This window comes from Episyrphus balteatus, chromosome 3, assembly GCF_945859705.1.
Source record: "Episyrphus balteatus chromosome 3, idEpiBalt1.1, whole genome shotgun sequence".
NCBI lineage: Eukaryota > Metazoa > Arthropoda > Insecta > Diptera > Syrphidae > Episyrphus > Episyrphus balteatus.
Genome location: NC_079136.1, coordinates 107,507,621 through 107,533,672, shown reverse-complemented (window position 1 = coordinate 107,533,672; position 26,052 = coordinate 107,507,621). Strand labels below are relative to the sequence as shown.

The 26,052-nt window shown below is 34.5% G+C and overlaps 1 protein-coding gene across 2 annotated transcripts in view; it reads left to right on the top strand.

Moving 5' to 3' along the window:
- LOC129914492 (uncharacterized) overlaps positions 1-26,052 on the top strand; it is a 487,839-nt gene that overhangs the window by 21,772 nt on the left and 440,015 nt on the right. The gene's annotated exons all lie outside the window — the stretch shown is intronic.

Genomic DNA, 26,052 nt, shown 5'->3' with positions numbered 1-26,052 from the left:
ATCCAACTTCTTCAGATTCAAACTCTATATCAAAGGCGATCTAATATTTCTCCATCAACTTCTTAATGGACACATTGATGCTCCAATCTTGTTAGCCTGTATCGAGATTAATTTATCGTGGAAGGTCTCACGTCTCGCCACCTTCGATGATTTGAACTTTTACACGTTGACTTTCATAGAACAAACCATAGAGGAAGGAATACCTAGAGACGCGACTTCGGTTGGTTTTTCTCTTCCACCCTACAAGCTGCAATGAGAGGAAAAACTCCACAGTGCTTATATGTGGTAGTTTTCCCGTGCATTTTAAATGGCACCAACACATTCAACTGTGGAGTTGTGCTCAAAACAATTAAAAAAAATTTAAGTGCTCAGTAGAGGAATTAATTCATAAAAAAATAATATAATAAATTCAAAACACGAACCTTTTTTTTTTATTTCTGTACATATTTATTGAAAGGTGGGTGTCTGGGGTGAGCTATTTGAGCTATTCCAGTTCATGTACAAACCAAAATCATGTTTAAATTCAAAGCACAAACCTGTTTGTGAGGACATCTACTGGTGAAAGGGAGGTATTAAACGCATTATACCCATTGTATATATATTTCTATAGTACTACCCTTCAAGCAAAGAGGTCCGACCTCGGTCCGAATCCGCTCCGCCTGAGGAGGAGCTGAGTCCGACTTCGGATCAGAAACTGGTCCGAAGGCGGCTCAAATTAGTATGGAAATTATAATCACCGCGAAGTCGATTGCATATGTATTAGTGTGGTGAAAATCTCCATTCCGAGAAAACGGAGCCGAAGGCGGACCTGAGTCGGAGCAGCGAAAACCTACCAGAAAGAGGAATAAAAAAGGGATGACGTTTCGCATTTGCGACCAAAAAAAGAACAAAGATATTTTTTTTTTCACTGAAACTGTTTTTTTTTATTTAATTTTAATACAATATAAAATACAATACATTTTTTTCCTTTTATTTATTTGTTGTTGCTGCTGTTGTTGGTGTTTCTTTAGATTACCAATCGCATGTTTCGCCTTCTTCTGCCTTTTTCTTCATCATTAGAGATTACATCTACAACACAAACAGAAACACATCACTTAAATCCAAACACTTTGAGCGATATATACAACATACCTTTTTTTGTTTCCATATTGTTAATAGTTTGATATAATTGTTTATAATTATACTTATATTTTATTAACAACGACACGAGACACGACGCGACTAAACACTTCAACAAAAAATAACAAAATGACGCTTTTGCTCTTGTTGGCTATGTCTGTCTACTTTTTTCTCCTTTTCTCAGTTTTCACCACGATTCTCTTAGACTTTGTGTTCATACACAAAAAGTTGCAAGTGTGTGAGTGCAACCCCGCTTTTCTCGGTCGGAGGTCGGACTGTCTTTTCTGGACTCCGTTTTCTTGCTTGAAGGGTATCAATCGAAGAAAATACTATAGCGACATCTTTTGGTAGATCTGCATTTCAATTTTCTGCATAAGGTTCAAATATAAAATAAACTAGCGATCCCAGCGGTGGCGACGCCAAACAGAAAATTCTACTTCATGAGAGTACTATAGGCTCTCTAGGTATTCCTTCCTCTATGCATAGGTGTATGTATTTAAAATCTGGCTAGCTCGTGTCGCGTACGAGTTACGATTTGCTGAGTCGGCAATTAAGGCCCCAACCCATAGAATCCGTTGCGTCCGTTCCGTCAATCCAAACGTTGAAGTTGAAGGATGGGACAGAAAGGGGTGACCCATAGAATACGTCGTATGACGGATTGCTTTTTGACAGCTCACTTCAAATTCCAAGGTGTATTCGATATTTTATCGCTGAATGTGCACTAAGGAAGTTCTGATGGAAGAAATTTTTAACTATTATTGTTGTTCTTTTTTTTAATAAAATAAAATGCGCGACTAGATTTCATGTAGGTACTTGCATTTCAGTTAAAAACAATTTTTTATAACAAATTATGAGTTGTAGGTATGACTTTGGCATAGTAAAATTGAACTCTACAACAAAATTTAAGTATTTAATTGATATAATTTATTAGATATATCATTAAATGTTACTTTTATTAAATTTTCTTCAAAAATATACAATTAAAGTTCACAATTCATAACATCGGAGATAAAAGAACACAGTTCTTATTTCTGAAATTCCCCGGTGAGCACTCAGAAACAGAAAATCGAACTGATCTATTGTTGACAACCAATGTCAAAGTATACGACGGATGAAAAAGTAGAAAGTTGGGCTACTTCTTCCGTCGAATCCGTCCGTCTCCGTCCGATCCGTCGCTTATGGGTCGCTTCCCATTAGAACGTGTGTATTTTATCGAGCTGTCAGTTGAAAACTTCGACGGAACGGACGCAATGGATTCTATGGGTTGGGCCCTTTAGTCTGCAAGTTGACCGCCAAATCATTTTTTTACGTACATACAAGGGTGTATGTATTTAAAATTTGGCTAGCTCATGTCCCGTACGTGGTACGATTTGCCGAGTCGGCAAATTAATCGCAAAATCATTTTTTTTAACGTACGTAGGTGTATTTAGGCCGTGTGTGAATTGCGTTAAATAGTGAACAAAAAAATTCCAAAAAAAAAATCTATTGTTTAGAATTTTGTTTGCCTTTTTTCTGCGATGATACTCCTTTTTAATAAAAAAAAAAAAAACCAAACAAAACCATCTGCAAAAAAAATTTAACCAGGTCCCAGAACCCAATAAATTTTTAACAGCTGAAAATTTTTTATTCATCTCATTAGTGTCAAAAATTTTACACTGTGTTAACAATTTAACGCAATTCACACACGGCCTTAACATCTGGTTAGCTCGTGTCGTGTCTTGTAATCATGGTTCCAAATTCTTCACATTGGAATTTTATCCTTTTTCTTTAGCATTTTGATTGAACAGAACCTACAAATACGTTAAATTAACTAAAGAATTCTGAGAAAGAATTAACCATACGAACCTTGAAAAGTATCATGGATTTTGATTTTATCAGTTTTTTAATTTTTTGCAAAAAAGTCATGTTCAAAGTAAAAAATTTAATAGAAAATCTAGAAGTTGAAAATTTCATTTATTATTTTCATTTATTACGTATTTTTATATACTAACACAGTAAGATAAATCTTATAAAACAGTGCAAGTTTGTGAATAATATAATACATGGAATATAAAAACATTATTGTACATGTTTAGTCCTTTATTATGGACAGTTAAATTGAAAAGGATAATATAATATTAATCACAACAAAAACATTACTGTTAAAAAGAGAGCCAAGTTCTCCTATGTTGAAATTATGCTGGCACAAAAAGTATTGAGATGTAAAAGTATACCAAGTTCTTAAGTTTGGGTTCAAATTCGTATCAATGAAATTTTGATTGTTTTCTTGACAATTTTTCTTTTAATTACCGATTTTTAAAGTTATTTCAAAAATTGCCAAGTAAACAATCAAAATTTCATTGATAATTTGAATTTGAACCCAAACTTAAGAACTTGGTACACTTTTACATCTCAATACTTTTTGTGCCAGCATAATTTCAACATAGGAGAACTTGGCTCTCTTTTTAACAGTAATGTTTTTGTTGTGATTTCACTACTTTTTGCAAGGTATGGCTGTAGAATTGAAAATCTCTGCATTTGATGAGAATTCAGTGAAAATGGGCGGTTGGCACGCCCCCGGATTTAAATTCTCAGATTTTAAATTTTCTCCTTTGTATAAACTACCATTCTACCAAATTTCAAGATTCTACGATAATCAGAAGTGCTCTATATTATTTGATGAAAATTCAGCGGAAATGGGAGGATGCCACGCCCCCTGGCTAAAATTATCAAATTTTAAATTTTTTTCTTTGTGTAAACTACCAGCTCTACCATTCTACCAAATTTCAAGATTCTACGATAATCAGAAGTGTTCTATAATATTTGATGAAAATTCAGCGGAAATGGGCGGATACCACGCCCCCTGAATTGAAAATCTCAGATTTTTTCCTTTGTATACATCACAAGTCCTATCACCGTGTAAAATTTCAAGTTTCTACGATAGCGGGAAGTTCTCCATAATTTTGATGATCTGTCAGTGAGTGAGTGAGTGAGTGAGTGAGTGAGTGAGTGAGTGAGTGAGTGAGTGAGTGAGTGAGTGAGTGAGTGAGTGAGTGAGTGAGTGAGTGAGTGAGTGAGTGAGTGAGTGAGTGAGTGAGTGAGTGAGTGAGTGAGTGAGTGAGTGAGTGAGTGAGTGAGTGAGTGAGTGAGTGAGTGAGTGAGTGAGTGAGTGAGTGAGTGAGTGAGTGAGTGAGTGAGTGAGTGAGTGAGTGAGTGAGTGAGTGAGTGAGTGAGTGAGTGAGTGAGTGAGTGAGTGAGTGAGTGAGTGAGTGAGTGAGTGAGTGAGTGAGTGAGTGAGTGAGTGAGTGAGTGAGTGAGTGAGTGAGTGAGTGAGTGAGTGAGTGAGTGAGTGAGTGAGTGAGTGAGTGAGTGAGTGAGTGAGTGAGTGAGTGAGTGAGTGAGTGAGTGAGTGAGTGAGTGAGTGAGTGAGTGAGTGAGTGAGTGAGTGAGTGAGTGAGTGAGTGAGTGAGTGAGTGAGTGAGTGAGTGAGTGAGTGAGTGAGTGAGTGAGTGAGTGAGTGAGTGAGTGAGTGAGTGAGTGAGTGAGTGAGTGAGTGAGTGAGTGAGTGAGTGAGTGAGTGAGTGAGTGAGTGAGTGAGTGAGTGAGTGAGTGAGTGAGTGAGTGAGTGAGTGAGTGAGTGAGTGAGTGAGTGAGTGAGTGAGTGAGTGAGTGAGTGAGTGAGTGAGTGAGTGAGTCAGTCAGTCAGTCAGTCAGTCAGTCAGTCAGTCAGTCAGTCAGTCAGTCAGTCAGTCAGTCAGTCAGTCAGTCAGTCAGTCAGTCAGTCAGTCAGTCAGTCAGTCAGTCAGTCAGTCAGTCAGTCAGTCAGTCAGTCAGTCAGTCAGTCAGTCAGTCAGTCAGTCAGTCAGTCAGTCAGTCAGTCAGTCAGTCAGTCAGTCAGTCAGTCAGTCAGTCAGTCAGTCAGTCAGTCAGTCAGTCAGTCAGTCAGTCAGTCAGTCAGTCAGTCAGTCAGTCAGTCAGTCAGTCAGTCAGTCAGTCAGTCAGTCAGTCAGTCAGTCAGTCAGTCAGTCAGTCAGTCAGTCAGTCAGTCAGTCAGTCAGTCAGTCAGTCAGTCAGTCAGTCAGTCAGTCAGTCAGTCAGTCAGTCAGTCAGTCAGTCAGTCAGTCAGTCAGTCAGTCAGTCAGTCAGTCAGTCAGTCAGTCAGTCAGTCAGTCAGTCAGTCAGTCAGTCAGTCAGTCAGTCAGTCAGTCAGTCAGTCAGTCAGTCAGTCAGTCAGTCAGTCAGTCAGTCAGTCAGTCAGTTACGGTTTTTGCAATTTTTGAAGCCCTATATCTCAGGAACTACTCATCGTAAAAAGCTGAAATTTTGTGAGGAGTTTGATTTTGACCACCTCAACAAATGTAGCGAGTTTGAAATTTCTAGCATCTTTGGTGTGGAAATTAGGGGGGGGGGGGGTGAAAATGGCCTGAGTTGTTTCCTGTTAATAAGGGTGTAGTGCCAAAGTTGCTAGAGAACTTGGCTGGGCACTACCGTGCCCCTTGATAATAAATAGATGTAAACCTAGATGGCAAAAAATAGATAAGGAAATTGAAGCTTAGAAAGAAAGAGATAGAAAAAAAAGATAGACTATAAAAGGTTAAGTTAGTTGCTTTGTTGTTTTAAAAATTCCATTAGTTCTATGTGAAAATGATTGATGCTACTTATTTTTCTCAGAGAAGATGGGAGTGAGTTCCAGAGTCGGATGGCGGCGATGAAGAATTGTCGTTCAGATGTCAGGCAGTTGAATCTGGGGAGTATTAAATAGATCGCACGGTTTGATTCTGCGAAGCGAAGAATCTCATATAATAATAATAATTTGGTTCGCGTGATTGAAATATATTATAAAGCATTTTAAGGCTCATACTCAAGTGCGAAACATGATCATATTTTCTAAGTCCGTAGATATAACGAATGGTGCTATTGAAAGCGACTTTTAGTTTTTTTTTACAAAACGAATCACAGTTTAGGAAAATTTCACAACCCTGAGTAAGTACGGGTATTATTAGGGTTCATGCCAGCATAAATCGTGTATTTATTGGGGTGTATTGTTGGAAAGTCCAAAGAGTGCGGAGAACTCAATAAGTTTTTCCGACAATAGAGTAAATATGATTGTTCCATGTTAGCGTTCGGTTAAAGATCATTCCTAAATTCTTAGCTGTGCTTACGAATTCTAGTGCAATATTGTTTAATGTAATTTGTGGGAAGTAGGTTAAACCCAAGGGTTTTTTTCGAAATTACCAAACATTTGCATTTATTGGGATTGAGACTTAAGCCGTTGCTACTTGACCAACCAAAAATCAAACCAAGCTCCTCATTAATTGTGAATATGCAATTCTCAATTAGGCCGAGTGAACAGCTTTTATATATTTGGATGTCATCGGCGTAAAAGTGCCTAGATGATTGTGAAATGATGGACGCGATTTCATTTATATATAGGGAGAAGAGGAGTGGTGCCAGTATGGATCCTTGGGGAACACCTCGGGGAACAGGAAGGAAGCTTGAATAATTATCAGCAAAATACACAGCTTGCATTCTGCCACCTATGTAGGATGCAATTAGTTTGATTGCGTCAGAAGACAGATTGAAGGAGAACTGTAGTTTTCTTAGAAGGAGAGAATGATTGACTATGTCAAAGGCTTTCGAAAAGTCTAGAAGGACCAAAAAGGTATCATCATTGTCGTCAAGACTTTTCCTGATATCCTCGACCACTTTCATAAGCGCAGTAGTGCAACTGTGTTTGGGTCGAAATCCCGACTGAATGTCAACTAACAGTTTATTCCTCATACTCTTTCGCAAACTTTAGAAAGGAAGGGGAGAGTAGAGATCGGTCTTAATTCATTGCATACTGCATTTTTTGGAATGGGTATAATTTTGACCAATTTCCATTGACTTGGAAAGATACCGGTGGTAAGAACACTGTTGAGGATGTGTGTAACGAAAGGCAGCAGATATGGCATTATGGCTTTAAGAAAGAAGGGATTAATTTCATCAACTCCGACTGCATTTGATTTCACTGAAAGAATGCATTCCAAAACATCAAGATCGCTTACACCAGAAAAACAAAATGATGAACGTGAAGGGGAAACAGCTGGAACCTCATTATGAACCAATAGTGGGATAGAAAGAGGATTTAGGAATTTTTGATTTAATTCATCACTGTCAATATTAGGTTGAGATTGAGGTCTTCGTTTCCCAAGTTCACGTAAATTTTTCCAAAGCTTCTTACCATCCTTTTTGGTTTGAAGGTGACTTGCAAAATGATGTTTTTTTGCTGTTCTTTTCACTTCAGATTCTTTGATGTAGTAAGCTTAGAACAAGCTTTTAACTACAATCAGAGGCTCATCATAAGTGCATGTTAGTGGTTAGTAGACAAAAAATACAACCTCCCACATGCACAATATAAAACAAAATAATTACGAACAAATTTACAAGTTATAAAATTATTAGTACAAAAAATCCAACATGTATAATTTATTTAAAACATTGATTAACAGTCACGACTGTGGAGCACTGGTTCGAAACAATGTTTTTAAACCCATTTTCGTCAAATTAAAGTCTAAGGATGAATGGTTCAAGTTAAAAAGTTTACTCATGCGACTAAGAGGCTCATTAATACCATAGTTTGTTCTATGAAAGTCGATATGCAAAGGTTCAAATCTTCGTAGGAGGTGAGATCCACCCGGATAATTTATACCAATACAAGCTAATAGATCAGGGGCGTCAATTTGGGAATTAATAAGCTGATATAGAAAGATTAAATCATTATTTACACGTCTCTGTGCTAAAGTTTGTATCTGAAGAAGTTGAATGCGATGTTCATAAGGTGGCAAGTTGAAAGGGTCGGTCCAAGGAAGACCTTTTAGAGCGAAGCGTACAAAATTGTGTTGAATAGATTCGATTCGGTTTTTATGAACTTCATAAAAAGGACTCCATACTTGAGAAGCGTACTCAAGATGGGGTCGAACGTAGCAGTTGTACAAAGATAGAGTAACAAATGGATCATCAAATTCCTTTGCCCAACGTTTAATAAAACCAAGCATTGAGCTCGCTTTATTTACTATAAAATTGATGTGTTCAGTAAATCCTAAATTTGAACTAAATTGGACACCCAAGTCTTTGAAGCTAAATACTCGACATAGCTTATGTTGCAAGATGTAGTAATCAAAAATATTAATGACTCGTTTTCTCGAGAATGTAATTGTTTTTCATTTAGCTGGGTTAAGTGAAAGGCCATTTTTACCACACCAAACATTAAAACTGTTAATATCGCTTTGTAGAAGTATACGGTCATTGTCAGACTTAATTTCTTTAAAAATCTTCATATCATCAACAAATATGAGAATATCACTTGAAGTTATGCACGAGATTACATCGTTTATAGCTAAAATGAATAAAAATGGGCCTAGGTGACTTCCCTGAGGGACGCCAGAGTTGGCTATAAAAGATCTGAAAGACAGTTTCTAAATTTGACCTGATAGGATCTTTGGTTAAGATAAGATTCTACCCAGGCAATAAAAATACGTGGAAAACCAAAAGCTTTTAATTTGAAGATTATTATTTTATGACTAAGTTGATCAAATGCCTTTGAAAAGTCAGTGTAAACGCAGTCAACTTCATTACCTTTTTCTAATGCATTTGAACATTTATTTAAGAAGCTAAGAAGATTAGTTGTAGTAGATCTTTTTCTTACAAAGCCATGCTGCTTTTCACTTATCAGATTTTTACTATAAAATGCTAGACTATCACAAACAACTTGCTCAAAAACCTTTGGAATGCAGGATAGTTTCGAAATAGGCCTATAATTCTTTATATCTGTCTTATCATCCTTCTTGAAAACAGGAGTGAGGAATGACTTTTTCCAGATGGAGGGAAATTTTCCTGACTTGATGGAAAGTTTGAATAAAAATGTTAGAGGCTGAACTAGGGAGTTTCTACAGTTTTTTAATACTATTGGTGGCACACCATCTGGGCCAGCAGAACAATCATCATTTAAGGATGAAAGAAGGTCTAACACAGTACTTTGCAGTACAGGGATGTTCGTACAACTCGTTTCGGAATATGAATGTAAATTTTTGAAATAGATTTCGTCAACATCAACAGTCTCATTAACAAATGAATTACGAAAGTTATTGGCGAAAGCATTGCAAATGTCAAATGTTTGATGTAATGTAATATCGTCATGAATGAAGTTTGCCGGATATCCATCTGAGTTTTTCTTTGAGTTAACAAGGTTCCAAAATGACTTTGGATCTTTTCTTAGGGAATTTCCTTTCTCAATCATATAGTCGGTGTACAAATTTTTTGAATGAGTTTTGAATTCTTCAAATAGTTCAACGTAAGAAGCGTGATCAACTGGTGAAAGGGTTCTTAAAAAAAGTTTCCATGCTTTATTTCGTTTATTTCTTAGTATTTTAAGGTCTTTTGTGTACCAAGGGTGACTAAAATTATTATTATTATTATTTGATTTTTTCATGGAAATGGAATTTACAAGGCAGCTGTTAAGGATGTTATAAAAATTTGTAACTGCTTCATCAATATTAGATAATGTAAGTATATTTTCTATCCCTGAACTTGATATGTTTTTAGAAAGCAACTCGAAATTTGCTTTTTTAAAATCAAGAGTATAAGAGCAATCAAAATCATTACTGTTTTCAGTAATATGATTGCTCCAGTCAAAGAAGATATCCAAAGGTGGATGGTAACCGTCTATGTTAGTGATACCAGTTCTAGACTCTAGAACAAGAGTACTAATAGCGTCAGAGGAAAATACTAAATCGAGAATTCGATTTTTATAGTTTTTAATACAGCTTAAGTCAGTATACAAGATTTTGTCTAATAAAGCAAGCTCATTTTGTGAAGATGTTAGTGAAGCTTCTTGATATGTTTCATCATCGGAAGGGACCCAATCAATGTGAGGTAAATTGAAGTCTCCTAAAAGTAATATGTTGCTATTGGAGCAAGACAGGTCAAGTACGTAATCTAAAGCCATCGAAAGCTCTGTATAAGAGGATGATGTACTTTTTGGAGGGATATATACATTTAGAATATAAATTGATTTAGTCATTGAAGAAATTTTAACGCAGATTAAGTCAATTGAGAGCTTAAACGGGAATGATATGGAAGAAGAAACAAATTTATTTCGAACCGCTACTAAGACACCTCCTCCGAGTTCCTTTGCATTTCCGGCGTGGCGATCTTTTCTGTAAACTAAGAACTCTTGACAAAATAGTTCCGTGTCTAAAAAGCTAGCATTTCACCAAGTTTCTGTTAAAATAAATATATCATGTGGAAATGTTTGTGAATTCATGAAAATGTCAGCGGCTTTGCTGCGTAACCCCCTTACGTTTTGGTAAAAGAGGGCAATTCTGCTGAGTTTTTTGTCGAAGGTATCTTATCTCTAAGACCACTCTATTACGCAATGCTTTATAGACTTCCTGAAATTCAATAACCCGAGTACGAACCCACCGCCTATAGATTAGATTAGATTAGATTCTTCCTTTATTCATTAGATAAATTACAATTTTTTTCTATTGGAAATACGGACATGACAATGCTGCCGTCTGCCGGAAATGACATTTCAGTAAAATAAATAAAATTATATAAAGAGAAGATGTATCAAAAAGATTTACAATAAATTTGAAATAATAAATCACATAAATAAATATTACACAAAATATTAGACAAAAGTTTATATTAACATAGATATGAGGAATAAATTTGTATATAATTTTAAATTTTAAGTATTAAATACTAAATTTTTAATTTTAAAATTTTAAATTTTTTAAATTTTCAATTAGGTATTTTAAATTTTTAATATTTTTTAAAATTTTTTAAATTTTTTAAGTTTTTTTTAAATTGAAACATTTTTTTTTTTTTTAATTAAATTATGGGAGAGCGAGAAACGTTTGAGCAATTTTAATGATTTGAAACATAAAAAACTAGTAATTTTAATGATTTAAAACATAAAAAAAAAAATAAAAAGAATAACAATTTTAATGATTTGAAACATAAAGATTTGATTAAAAGCAATAATTTGCAGCCCTTAAATTGAATAGAGACTTGTTGTAAGAACTTATTTAACAAAAAACTATTACGATAAGTCATAGCATGATTGCAATATTTATACAAGGTGAGCCAACCACGGGCGCCATTTAATATTTCGTAAAAACTGTTTACGGACAGAAAACTTTCTTGGAAATGTAATCTTCGGATTTCTTGTAGAATTGGGCATACAGCAATGAAGTGGTAAATATTTTCAGACTCTCTCCTGTTACAAAGATCACAAGTTTGCTGAAGATCGACTCTATGTGGCATGAAATTCAAATTTAATAATTCAACTCTAGCTCTGAATATGGTGCTTATAACTTTTGACGAAGATTTTGTGTTGAAATAGCATTCAATGGTTAACATTTGGTGGTTAAGGTTGCGGTAAATAAATCTGGAAGGTGATGAGGACGCTCTTGTTAAAAATTGGTCGTATATTTTGTCATCTTCTTTAGCTATGACCCTTGCGAACATATTTTGCCAGTCGCTAACGTTATTTTCCGATAAAGATAAATCGATATCATGAGATAACGCCAGCTGTTGCCAATTTCTGAATGGATAAGCATTTGCTTGCAATAGCCTAGTTAACACTGCCCTATGTAAACTATTTTCACTTCTCTTCATTACTTTTATTAAAAATACAGAATGAGCTTTCAGATTTTGCAAATAAATGGGTGGCAAACCTGATTCCACATGAATTGCGTAGGTAGGAGTAGCGTTTGGTAGACGGAATAAACGCTTGAAAAAGTACCTCTGTACAGTTTCGAAATCTTCAAAGGGGTCTACTCCAAATGCCTGCACCCCGTAGCACATACAAGTGTTGACTGTGGCATTGAATACATTATACTTTGAGGACAGATCAATGTTTTGGTTTGCGAAGAATTTTGGCCACATTATGTTGAGTGCCAGCTTTGCTTCTCTACTTTTTTCTTTCACATGATTTCGAAAGTTTAAGTTGCTAGACAACAGCACGCCAAGGTATTTGAACTCAGGAACTACTTCTATCGACTGGTTATTGAGTCTCCAAGTCTCCACTCTTCTACTCCTTCGGTTCTCGAAAACCATAACTTTTGTTTTCAAGACGTTGATATGTACATCCCATGTCTCACAGAAAGCCTGAAGTTTGTTTATTTGCAATTGCAGAGTTGAAGGATTCTCTGCCAGCAACACCAAGTCATCAGCATAAAGGAGAACCTTTATTAGCTGACCAGCGAAGCTAACGCCACCCGGAAGAATTTCAGAAATGGAGTCAATGTATAGTGCGAAGAGTATAGGGCTTAAAATGCACCCCTGAGGAACACCTGCAGAAGTTGGGAACTATTCAGACAGCTTGGATCCATCCCACACGGTTGCACTAGAGGAAGATAATAATTTCGCATATACTACCAAGAACTTTCTGGATATTCCAAGCGACGCCAGTTTGTAGATCAAAGCTTGCCTGTTGACTGTGTCAAAGGCTGCTTTGAAGTCTACAAAACAAACATATAACTTTTTATTCATTTCAATATATTTTCTGGCTATGCTAGTTAGTGCGAAAATGTGGTCAATTGTTGAAAACCCGGAACGAAACCCTGCTTGAAAAATGCTGAGACGATTAAAATTTTCTATCCACGTAGAAAGCCTAACATAAAGAGTTGTGGCAAAGATCTTTCTGAGAGAATTTAGAATGGAGATTCCCCTATAATTTTCTGCTTGGGAAGCATCGCCTTTTTTAAATATTGCAAAAATAAGCGATTTGTTAAAACCAGAAGGAACGCAAGCATTATTATATATCTTGTTGAAATAATCCACAATATAATTTTTCAGTTGTACTGTTCCGTTTTTAAAGATTTCGACTGGAATGCCATCACAACCCGGGGCCTTATTGTTTTTCATAACCAGCAGAACTGAATCAAGCTCTTCACAAGAAATCGGACAGTCTAGTTCAAATACAACTTCATTTTGTAGCGCAAAGCTAAAAGTATGAAGATTCTCCTCCGCTGACAATAGAGTTTTAAAATGAGCAGCTAAAGTCTCAGCTTCGAGAGAAATCTTCATACTTCTACTTTGCCCACCTAACTCTCTTACATTATTCCAAAATTCTTTGGAATTTTTGGAGTGCTGCAAGTTCATTGCAAGATTTTTTAGATAAAGCCTTTTTTTCTCGTGACATAATTGTTTGAATTATTTGTTTGAGTGTAAGTACATATTTTTAAACGCAACCGAGTTAGTTCTTCTAAAGAGTTTCAAGTACTTGAATGAGAGCTTACGAAGTTTAACACAGTCTTTATCAAACCATTTATTTTTAAAATTGAGCGTAGAGCTAGTGCTTGTAGATACAGCTGAAGCCTAAATTACTCTAGTAATGCTTTCCTCAATTTGTTCAACATTGCTCTCATCTTGAAGAGGGAGAAGATTGCAATGCTGATTCAAAAGAGATTTGTACCGAGAAGCTTTATTTTCAAACCATCTGAGTTTTCGAGGGATATCTACGTTCGTCTGCTGTATGTTCTCGTGGAAGCGTACTTTGACAAATAGTGGCAAGTGAGCTGAAAAACTAGATAAGTGCACCTGGAAGTCTTCAACTGATTTACACCACTCTCCAGATATTGCACAATAGTCGATTACTGATTGCCCTTGACCGCTGATAAAAGTAAGTTCGCCATATTTGTCACCGCTTGTTACCCCATTTAATACAAACAACCCAAAATCTTCTAGCAATTCCGTTAAAAGTCTACCATTTCTGTTAAGGGTTTCATCCTTTGAATTTCTCACCTCATCAAAAATCATCAAATCAAGTAATATATGAGCAGGAGAGTTCTGAAATTCACCAATTCGCGCGTTAAGATCACCGACAATCATTACATTTTTCAACGAAGAATTGTTTAAGAAATTGCGTACATTTTCAAAATCATTCAACCAGCTATTGCAATTAAGGTACACCGGCAAAATATTGAATTGACGTTGGTTGGTAGAAATTTTAACAACAAGCCTATTTTCAACAAGTTTACAATGAACGAAATGATTAATTTTAGTTTTGATGCCACATAAAATGCCTCCGCTAGCTCTCCCATGCACATTGGATCTAACTGCTTTAATAAAAGTTAATTTATAATCTTTTAAATATTTATAAAATTCATTTTCATTTTTTTCCTCTTAAAAGGTTTCAATAAGAAAGATAATATCAAATTCTAAAATGTAATTAAAAAAATCTGGTTGCAAAAGTTTGCTTTTGAGACCTGTTATATTATATGAGAGAATTTTTAAATAAGTAAAATTAATTACACTGGTCAACAAAATTTAACTTTTTTTTGCCACAAGAACCAAAATATACTTTTCTAGTAGTTTTTTGGATGCTGAATCCGAATCTGAAGTCAGAAAAATTTTACTGGCCTTCGTTTTTTGAAATATTACCGTTAGAAAATGTCAAAAAACGTAATTTTGGCCATTTTCGAGGTACTGTTTTTATGTTGGGTAATTCATTGTAAACAAATTTGTAACGGTTATTATAAGAACAGATATTCTTCTTTCAAAAACTTTTAAAAATTTTCCCGATATCTCTTTTATTGCTCGAGATATCTTAAGTTTCATTTAATAAGTCAAAGAGAAACTAAACTTAATCTAAAGTTTAAGTCAATGGTCACAGAATTTTTGCCACAAGAACCAAAATATACTTTTCTGAAGGTTTTCGAGTTGCTGAACTCAAATACGCAATCGGAAAAATTCTATTAGCCTCCGTTCTTGAAATATAACCGTTATAAAAAACCCTTTTTTGCATTTTATAACGGTAGTATTTTAAGAACGAAGGCTAATAGAATTTTTCTGATTGTGGATTCGAGTTCAGCAACCCAAAAACCTTCAGAAAAGTATATTTTGATTCTTGTGGCAAAAAAAGTGTAATTTGGTTGGCCAATGTTGTTTCTGATTCAAAGACCGCTACTTAAATTTAAAATATCTCGGGCAATAAAAGAGATATCGGAAATATTTAAACATTTTTTGAAAGAATAAAACTAGCTCTTATAGGCACCGTTATAAATTTATTCACAATTAATTACTCCACATAAAAACATAACCTCGAAAACAGCCAAAATTACGTTTTTTGACATTTTCTAACGGTAATATTTCAAAAACGAAGGCCAATCAAATTTTTCTGATTCTGATTCAGCACCCTAAAAGCTACTAGAAAAGTATATTTTGGTTCTTGTGGCAAAAACCTTGTTGACCAGTGTTATATTTTGGCAGACGGCATTGATTTCCTATTGTTTTCTATTATTATTAGGGTTCATTAATTCACGCCTTGGTGGCGCTGTCATCGGTTGAGAGATATGTGGTGTTTGTCGATCAACAACCGGGTCTATCTTCACTCCATCGCTGCAGTCAAAATATTCTTGTGAACTGTCACCAAACATGTTGTTCACATGATACAACTAAACAGATAGCGCACTCGCGTTTATAATTTTGTTTCGTTCTGCGCATCTACGTCACAGACTCTCAAAGAGTTTGACATTTCTTCTTCAGCATAGGAATTCAAAGCAAAACATGTCAGCATTTTGGTTTGCAGTTTTCTTTTTATATTAAAATGTTAATATACATTTATTTTTTCATAAATGGATTTAAAAGTTTAAAAAATTTCTTGTCGATTAAAACAATTTGATGTAGTTTTTATCAATTAAAGGCACGTTAAAAGTAAATACTAAATGCAATACCAACAGGAATTAGAGTGAAATCGCGCCAAAAATACCTACTTGCCTCAACTTAGTGACGTCATCGACGCGCACAAAAGTGTGAAAAGCAACACCAAACATGCGCAATGCCATATCTTTAGTAGTTGTATCATGTGTTGTTCATATATGTCATCTCAGCTGCAGTTTTGACAATAAGGCCACGCGCAAATTTGTAAATAAAAGTGTGGTTGTTGATTTGCATTTTGTCACCTTTGATAATAATTTTTGCTTGAGCGTTTAATTGTGATAATTTGTTTTTAATTTCAAATAGAGCTCGTCTTTTTGGCGATACATTTGAGTTTGTTCGCGAAATATACTTATGCCAGTTCCTTTTAGTTGGCTATTTACTGACATTATTTCGTCTACGATATCCGACGATTCTAGCTCCAAGAAAACAGTTCCCCTTTGGGTGTGTGTGTTTTGGATTACCTTTACCCGGGATTTCTTTAAGTGAATATCTTCACCTTCTTTTAACTTGAGAAGCCCCCTACAAGTTTGTGTTGCTAACTGAACTGCGTCGGTTTCTCTATCTAGAGGAAGGTGTACCACCATACAGTTTTCGTGAGCCTTACGCGAAATTATTTCGATTTGAGACTCCAAAAGATCATAACGTTCCGTCATAAAAGATAGTTTTTTACTCAGATGTGAGTTTTCCGTTCTTAGTGCATCCATCTCCAAGGATAAGGATGCAACATCAAGTTTAGTGGCTAAATCTTTAATTTGTTCGTAGATTGTTTCGTTGAGAAGTTTTTTGAAATCATCAATGTTTCCGATTACCATTTTGTTCGCAAAAAAATTTGAGTTGTGTTTCTTAGTGGTGTTATTTAGTTCCGGTGAAGTTTCTGTTATATTTCTTTTATTGCCGTTCATAGAGGATTCCCGCAATGCAAACATTTTATTTTGCACCGATTTAAAACTTAAAATACTTTTTTACCTTGTTTAAGTAGATGATTTTAGTGTTGCAAAGTATTCAAGTGGTGCCAAGAATCATTTAACGAACAATTTTTGAATTTAAATTTGAAATTTGGGCAAAAAACTAATAACTTTGTGAGGAGCTTAAATTTTAACACACTTCCACAACTGACAGTTGAAATGTCAATCCCACCGCCTATATCCTTGGTCACGTTGATTAATAAGATCTTTAATTATGTTTGTGAACCACGGGTTTTGAAACATCACGAGTTTTAATTTATTTTAGTGGGACATGGGTGTTCTACAAATATAAAATGTTTGTGTTTAAGAAGTTCTTGTGTGTGAGGAAGGTATCATAACAGCTGACTTAAATTTTATTAATTTTTAAAACTTGGTCTAAATGTTTTGGTTGGTATAAGAATTAAGAATCTATAAAGTGTACAAAATTATCTTGAGTGAAAGGGTGTTTTTTTTTAAGAAATGACATTCGCAACACATTCTTTTCCCTTTACCTTCTTCAAGAAAAAACTTTATACGCCAGTTTATTTTCAAAGTATTTGCAGTTAAAAAACGATCAAATCCCCACCGTTTTAAACCTGGAAACCTCAATATTGAGGAAAATGCAACAACATTTGTACTTGCACAAAGTAACCCCAATAACTATCGGCTCTCTAATAATAAGTTTTTTAAAAGTAAAGGAAAAGGATTTATTTATAAAACTCTAATTTGGATTTCTGATACATCGCTGGATGAGAATTATAGGGTGGTTTCCATAAAACATACAACCCTATAATTCTCGGCCAGCGACATATAAAGGGTGGGCCGTTCTACAGAGATACTCTATCTGCAAAGTTGATACCACTTAGCCATGATTCAATAAAACGGTTACTTTGGTATGCCATAACTCATGCCTAACGTAAGTTAGGTTCACAGTACACATAAAAAGGTAATATATTCCGAACTGACATTGGTCGCCAGATTGTCAAAACATGACAATTTGGCGACCAATGTCAGCTACTGTAATTCTAAATTGTTTTAAATTAACGACGAAAACCGAAAAACCACACACACCACTAATTTTTCAACAATTATCGACCATTTTCCGCGAAGAACCACGAAGAAAATTTGTTTTTATTTCAATTTATAATTTTTTAAATGACATTTTATAAATTAAAACAAAAATAAATTTACTGTTTACTGCGATTGAAGGTGTTCACATTGGCCTCAGTCAACCGACTCATTTTGACGTAAGGCCACACCGTCGTGTTCAGACACAAAAGTAGTGTGAACACACAGTACACATAATAAGGTAATATATTCCGAAAAACTTCAAAATTTGTTTGTCAAAAAATGGACACCAATCTGTAAATAAATGTTAAAAAATTAGTTGTGTGGGTGGTTTTTCAGTTTTTGTGCGTTTTTCGTCGGTAATTTAAACAATTAAGAATTACGGTAGCTGACATTGGTCATGTCATGTTTTGACAATTTGGCGACCAATGTCAATTCGGAAGATATTACCTTATTATGTGTACTGTGGTGTGAACACTCCACATTCATTTTGACGTTTGTAGTTGTCATAATTGACAATATTTACAATTCAAAATATTTTTTTTCGAATAAAGTTTATTAAGATGTTTATTACAACCGGTCTTAACTTGACAAAAAAACGCAGTCTGGGCTAAGCAATTTACATGTTAAATACAACAACACCTTAGCCCCTTGGGCTTAGTTGTATAGCCTGGAGATTTCTCTGGGCTTAACTTTTTGAAGAGTTTTAAATCTGTGCTACCAAACTATTTTTTTCATAAATTGTTTAGAATTTGTTTAAAAACGTGAAAACTCACGTTTGGAAGGACAAAATGTATTAAAATAGTTTTGCTAGCATACATTTTTGTATCTCTTTGTTAAACATACATGCAAAATACAAGAAAATAACGAAAGCGAAAAATATGACAACTGTAAATTTTTGTTGTGTCTGCTGTTTTCGGAACATTCAATATACAGTGCTGCCAAGATTTCAGGTTAAGCCCCGAAGCGTTTTTTTTTGTCCAGTTAAGACCGGTGGTAATAAAAAACACACCTAATGAAGCTAATGTTTTGACATACATAAGTGCAGTAAATACCGCCGCCTTATGTATCCTTGAAAAAAAAAACCAGAAGTGAGTGCGTGAAGCTGTGGAAGCTTACGCGGAAGGAAAAAGGCCCTTTCCATTTGCTCTACCAAGAGCTGAGGCTGGAAGACAGGGCCGGTTTTAGGGGGGGGGGGGGGGGGCAGCCTGGGCCGTCGCCCAGGGGCGCAAGAATTGAGGGGCGCCGCAGGCGCCCCGAACTTTTACAAAAGTGATATAAATAACGAAGTCTTTCCAATCGATGTTTTATTCATTTTTACTTTCACAAAGGCGCCCCAATTTTTTTCTATTTTACATTTTCAACAGCGCTCGTTTTGTTTGTCCTAAACTTTTTGAAGAATGAAGGCGCCCCCCAATTTTAGGTTAATTTGTTTGGCTTCCGGAAGGACAATGGTGTCCAAAATCATCGTTCATCTTTGAAAGACTTAGGCAATCCTAATATTCACAGAAGGGAGACGGACAGAATCCCGAAATTAAAAATCCAGAAAGCCCAAAATCCAGAAAACCCTAAATCCCGAAAACCCAAAAACTCGAAACCCCAAAATTCCGAAAACCCAAAATCTAGCCAAAAATTGACAGCTTCTCCATTTCTAATAAGAACTACGTTCGTGTGTGAGAATAAAAAAATAAGTCTGTTCGTTGTTCCCCCCTCCAGGGCACTCTAAATCATGTCAATTAACTGTCAAAAAAATCAGAGTTTCTCGGGTTTTCATCGAACACCTCAGAGCTTTAGTTTCATCAGCGAACATCGAACACAGAGGAAATAACTCTGGTTGAAAAAGGAGCTACAAAAAACGCTTGACAACGAATTCGGAGCGACCCAGAGTGCCCTAGAGCTCACAACGAGCAAACCTAATACTTCTAAATGTATGTCGTTTTCGATTGGCCGTCCGGAATCATTCAGAAGCCTGCTGCAAGTTTTTTATTCTCCTAGTGAAAAAACAAAAAAAAATTATTTGATTTTTCACCAATATTAAATTTTTCACAGATATTAAATTTCAGAATTGGGTGGAAGCGATTCAAACTTTTTTATTGGGTTTCAGAATGAGTGAATCATTGAGTGATTCCAATCGAAAACGATATTAATGTACCTAGTTGAAAAAGTTTTTGAAAAATTATTGCTCAAATAAAACCAACTGTCTACTCTTTAAATGTGTTTAAACAAAAAAGTCAGATATAAAGGTAAACTTGTCAATTGAGCCTAAATGACATGATTATTTAATTTTTTTTTTTTTTAAGTTAACCTTATGTACTTTAATAAACTGCACATTGTTAATAAATGCATTAACAAGTATATGAGAGGTAAGACATAATCTGCTATTGCTTTTTTTCGTGATTTTAAAAAATTGTTTTAAAATGAATTTTTTTGAGAGGCGCCACTTGCAATCTTGCCCAGGGGCGCCGGTAGTGCTTAAGCCGGCACTGCTGGAAGATAAGGACTCGTTCAGACGTTATTTGCGAATGAACGAGGACTGCTTCTTGGAGCTCTTAGAAATAGTGAAAACCAGCATTGAGAGGCAGGACACACAAATGCGGCCTGCAATTTCGGCTAATGAAAGCTCATCGTGTGTGCTACGTTTCCTGGCCACAGGGGAATCATACCGAAGTTTTGAGTTCCAATCAAGAATTTCGTTGGCATTCCTCTCTGAAAGAGTTACAGAGATCTGTAAGGCGTTATATGAAAATTTGCGGGGAACCTATTTGCAAGTAAGGAATTGTAATTAAATTTGAATTGTGTGATAATAATTAAATATTCATCTCTAGTTTCCCGAGGAAAATGTTTAAAAAAAATTATTTGTTTTCTCGCTCCAACCTTAAGGGAAGATTGGGAAACTTCAAATGTCAAAATAGCAAATGTGAAAAAGAGTCCAAAAATTTTTAAATCTGTTTAAAATTTCTGCCTCACTTCGCCATCTCTTCCTCACCATAAAGTGCGAGTGAGAAAAAACACAAAGACGTAAAAATGAGTCGGTTGACTGAGGCCAATGTGAACACCGTCATTGAAATATAAAAATTAAAGGCCGACCTGACATTGGTGCCCATTTTTGACAAACAAATTATATATATGTATTAGACTGGGCCAAAAAAATAAAATATTTTTTTTTTAAAGTTACTTCGAAAATCTTGTTCAGGATGATGAAAAAAAAATTTGGTGAAAATTTGAGCCATTAAAAAAAATTTTAAGAGGTCTATCATCGGTGTTTTTTATTTTTATACATGATATGATGTTTTACAACAGAACTGCTAGACGATCAAAGTAAAAAAAATTTCTGTTCATTTTTTCTTATATAAAATTAAATTTCCTACAAAAAAGATCAAATTGAAAATTTTCGTCAGACGAGCCGTATTCGAGTAATTAAGCTTCTTAAATCGAAGTGTTTTTTCAATTTGCCTGTTTCACTTTGGAATTTTGTGATGAGCAAATAAGTGAATAGAAAAATAAAACCTCGACAGATTCTTATAGGAAATTTAATTCTCTACAAAAAAGGTCTCCTAGTAATTTTCCCTAAATTGAGTTTTGAAGAAGTTATTCACGATTTAAATCGAGAAAAAAATTAAAAAATCAATTTTCAATTTCAAAATTTTCTAATTCACTGAAAATTCAATATTTTCAAATTAGCAAGATGTTTTCTTGTAGGGAATTAAACGTTCTATAAAAAGTTCCTTGGCAGCAAATTAATTGCTTTAACCGTTAAGAAGATATTCGTATCAAAACCAATGCCCACTGATTTCAATAGTTTTCTTATGACAAGTATGCATTTGCGATTTGAATACGATTATCTTCCCTTTTGGCCCAGTCTAATATGTATATTACCTTATTATGTGTACTTGAGTTAGGTTAAGTAGTGTTTGCCGAACTAGAACTTGCTTAAATGAAACACAATATTTGCAATATTTTTTTTATTTCTATCTAGCGCTATTTGTTTTTGGAAAAAAAACTAAAAAATTGTTTTATTAAACCAAAAATAAGCTTTCTGCATCATTATTTTTAATTTTGTGGTCGCAAATACTGCCACAAAATGAGTTTGAAAATTTTCACTTATTGACTTTTTGCAAAAAGTGGCCGTGGTTGCTATACCGTAAGTATTCAGTTTTGTTCTCCACATTCCTAAGCTTAATTTAACTAGTCCATATTAAATGAAAACGCCGGTGGCCATGGCACAGAGGAATAGGTAGATGACTTCAGAGCCAGACATCGTGGGTTCGAGCCCAACGGTCGACTCAGAATTTTTTTTTCTAAATCGCCAGCTTAACTGAAGCCACCTGTTCGATAACATGAGACAATTGTCAACGATGTCTCCCTCTCTGTGCCACATAGTTATGTCTTATGTGTTATATGTGTTTCTGTTGTTCTTTCTATTCTTTGTCTTTCTCTGTTGTAAAAATGTCTTGTGCTGTATCAGCCCAAATGGACAAAGTTTCCGAAGCTGTAATGTGTGTGTCTAGTCCGTAGATTTAACTTCGGATTAGATTAATGTGTAATGTAATGTAATGTAATGTCAATGAAAACGACAAATTGATCGGCCTCTGAAAAGCGGTGAAAATATAAAATCGTATGAAAAATCGCAATTTTGGTTATCGTTTCTTCAATTTTCTGAGAAAAGACAAAAAGTGTTGTTATCCCCTTTTGAAAAGTCACTCCTTAATTATTGTTCTTTTTTTTTTAATTATTTCATTTTTTTTTATCGAGTCATTTAACTCGAGTTATTAAACTCGAGTGACAACCCGAGTTAACCGAATTTCAACTCGAGTTAACTCTAGTTGAAAAAATTACGGGTTGGCATATCACTAACTAACTTTACTGTACACTGTGATGACAATTAAAGCAGAAACCCATTCAAGCAAGAAAACTGAGTTCAGAAAAGACATTCCGACCTCAAAACGAGAAAAACGGGGTTGCACTCACACACTTGCAACTTTTTGTGTATGAACACAAAGTCGAAGGAGAAATCTTGGTGAAAAAAAACAATACATATAAAATCGTCTCCGCGGTGGCGCGGTGATTATAATTTCCATACTAATTTGAGCCGCCATGGGACCCGTTTCGTAACGCGGGGACGCTTTGCCAGACGCGTCATCGCGTTACGTTGAGAAATCCTCAAATCGCGCTTTTGTCACTTTGACTTCGAACAGCTGATTGAAACATAAAATCTGCTGTCAAATAAAAAAAAAACACAGTCACTCACAAAATTATTGAGCCAAGTCTTTATCTTGATTTAAATGTGGAAAAATGAAGAATTAAATTATTGTGTTTAAAAAATGCATAGAAATTTGTTTATTATGTTAATCCTATAGTTATAAAAACAAAAACAATCAAAATAAATTGTTTTTACCAATAAAACTCAGTCTACAACATCATTAAATTATTTTTGTTTTTAATACGTAAATTGTTTTGATTTAAAGTACCTCGATGTCGTTTTTTTGTGCAAAATCTATATAGAGAAATTAAAAAACTCAATAATTGTTTGCAATAATTTATTTTTTTTACTCACATTTAGCGCAATAATTATGTGGGTGACTGTAACTATGTCTAATAAATATCAGAAAGCGAGCAAAAGTTGAGTCTGGTTAAACTTTTTCTCGCTTTCTTACGTTTCCTTACGTTTGTCCAAAAAAGCGTACTTAGGAAAAGCGTCATTGTGGGAGGTTACACAGATTGCGTATGGTTGAGCTTTTGGCAGTTGTCAAAATCGACGGCAAAACGTGATTGGGTTTCTGCTTATAGTGTTGATGTTAATACACTAGTGATGTTAAGTATATATACACTACATCTCCCCTGTTTTGTCAATAGGCAATATATTGTATTTTAAAAATAATATGCAGAAAAAAAATATTAAAAAAAAAATCGATTCGATTACATAACAATTTAATTCAATAATAAAACAAAATATAAAACAATTCATTGAAAATTTGGTATTAAATTCAAAAATTAATAAATAAAAGGTATAGAATTTAAATAAAAGAAAAAAAATTAATTCAGAAAAAAAATGTTGGATTTCTTATGGGACATATCGTTCTGGTTTGTTAACTGCTCTTCCATATCTTGTGATGCTCACGAATCGTTCATTTGGCTTATTAGTTGGACATTTGTTTGGGTTTTCAATGATTTGATGTGTGAGGATGATCTAAGACGGGTTCGTTTTTGTTGTTTCTCGCACTTCATCTGGAACATAATATGGAAGATCGTAGCGTCTTCCATGAACTAGGTGGAATGAGTTCCGTCGAAAAGTGCCTCGTTTAGTCTCAATAAAATAAGATCGGGGGGTATCCGCAAGCTTTTTGATTCGACCCCATAAACCCAAATCTCTTATCCATACAACTTCACCTGGTACAAAAGCGTCGCAATCAATTGCACCATGTCGTTTATTGTAATCCGCAGCTTGTTTTTCTTGTTGATATGTATTTTTGTTTATAACGTCTTGTAAATCATATTTAGGACAAAGTTGATTTTCAACAATCAATGGGTAAAACTGTTCGAATTTTCCTTCCCTCATTCTGAAATCGAAATTTTTTATTTTGTGTTTGTGAAATTTCAAATGTCAAATATTGATATTATTTTTTTTTTTTCAAACGAAAAAAATTATAAAAATTATAAATCTGAAGACGACGGAAGAAGAAAATGTTAAAAAAAATCATTCCATTTTAATCTTTTTATTAATTTTAATTTTAATTTAATTTAAATTTTTGAATGACAACAAAAAAAGAATGATTGAGTATTTTTTTGTTGACATTTCGTCGCCTCAATAAATTAATGTCGTATGTTACATTCGGCTACTTTTGGGAAAACGCAATCAAAGTTCAGAATTTTTTTTCTCGAAAACTGTACGGTGAATTTTTTTAAAAATATCATGGTATATACAGAAAACATTTGCCTATTGAATTGCGTTAGAATTATTTCAATATTCCAATCCAGAAACAAATAATAGTCAATTTTGTCCAATATGCCGTTGTCGTATGTAACGTTTTCACAGAAAAAATTTGTTAGTCAAACACATACGACAAATTCATGACACATACGACAAAAAATAAACAAAGTTTAATCCTACTCTTGTTTACGACATACGACATTTTCGATGCGAAAAAAAGCACATAGAACAAGGTTTTTTCTTTTTAAACGGTTTACGTTAATTTATTATTTTAAAGTAGAGCAACTTAACTCTTAATTCTTAAAATATATTTTTTTTTGTTTAAACAAAAGAAAAAAACTTAAAATAAAATTTAATTCACAGAAAAAGTATTATTTTTATGTTATTTTTCAACAACAATTATCCAGTCTATCTCGTTGAAGAAGCAATCTTTTTTCTTGAAACTTGGTAGGTCTTAAGGGCACATTATAAAGTTGAAGTTCTAAAAGTTTCAAGAAAAACGAATTCAAAATAGCTAAATTATTAACAGACAAAGACGGTAACGGAGAAAATTTGTACGCGTCTTCTCCGTTACCGCTTTATCTGTGAATAATTTGGCTACGTTAAATTAGTTTTTCGTGAAACTTCTAGAACATCAACTTTATTATGAGCCTTTAACACCTACCAAGTTTCAAGAAAAAAGGTTGCTTCTTCAACGAGATAGACTGAAAACAAAGTCAATGTTTGTGTCTTTTCCGTGTGGAATGGCCGTTCTTAAAATACCTATACTTTTTTTTGTCCAAACAGAAAAAAACTTAAATCACATTTAATTCAGAGAAAAAATAAAACATTTTTATGTTATTTTTGAACAATTTTTAGAATTATAATGGTAGATTCCGATCGTTGGGTTGATTATTTTTAGATGTGGATGGAGTATAGACATAAGAATATCATGTGCAGCTTCATAAAAATTTCGGAGGGCCGAGTTTTCATTTTGATTTTCTAACTGGTACGTGGGATCGCCGTTATCTTCATCGTCTGCTAAAAAGTCCTTGTCACTGGATTCAGAACACTCATTGGGCGAACCTAATGGATCGACGTCGAGGAATTCATCATCCTATATTTCGTTGCTCATTCTAAATAAAATAAAATCATAAAACCACTTTTTAAGCATTTAGTATGCATTATCATATTACGCATAAAGCACCTCCGATAAACTTGGCGCAGGTGACTCGTCAGCCCTGCTCGACATATTGATTGCTACTGAAATTACACTCGTCTGTGTATTTCCTTATGGGACATACGACAAACGTTTACCGAAAT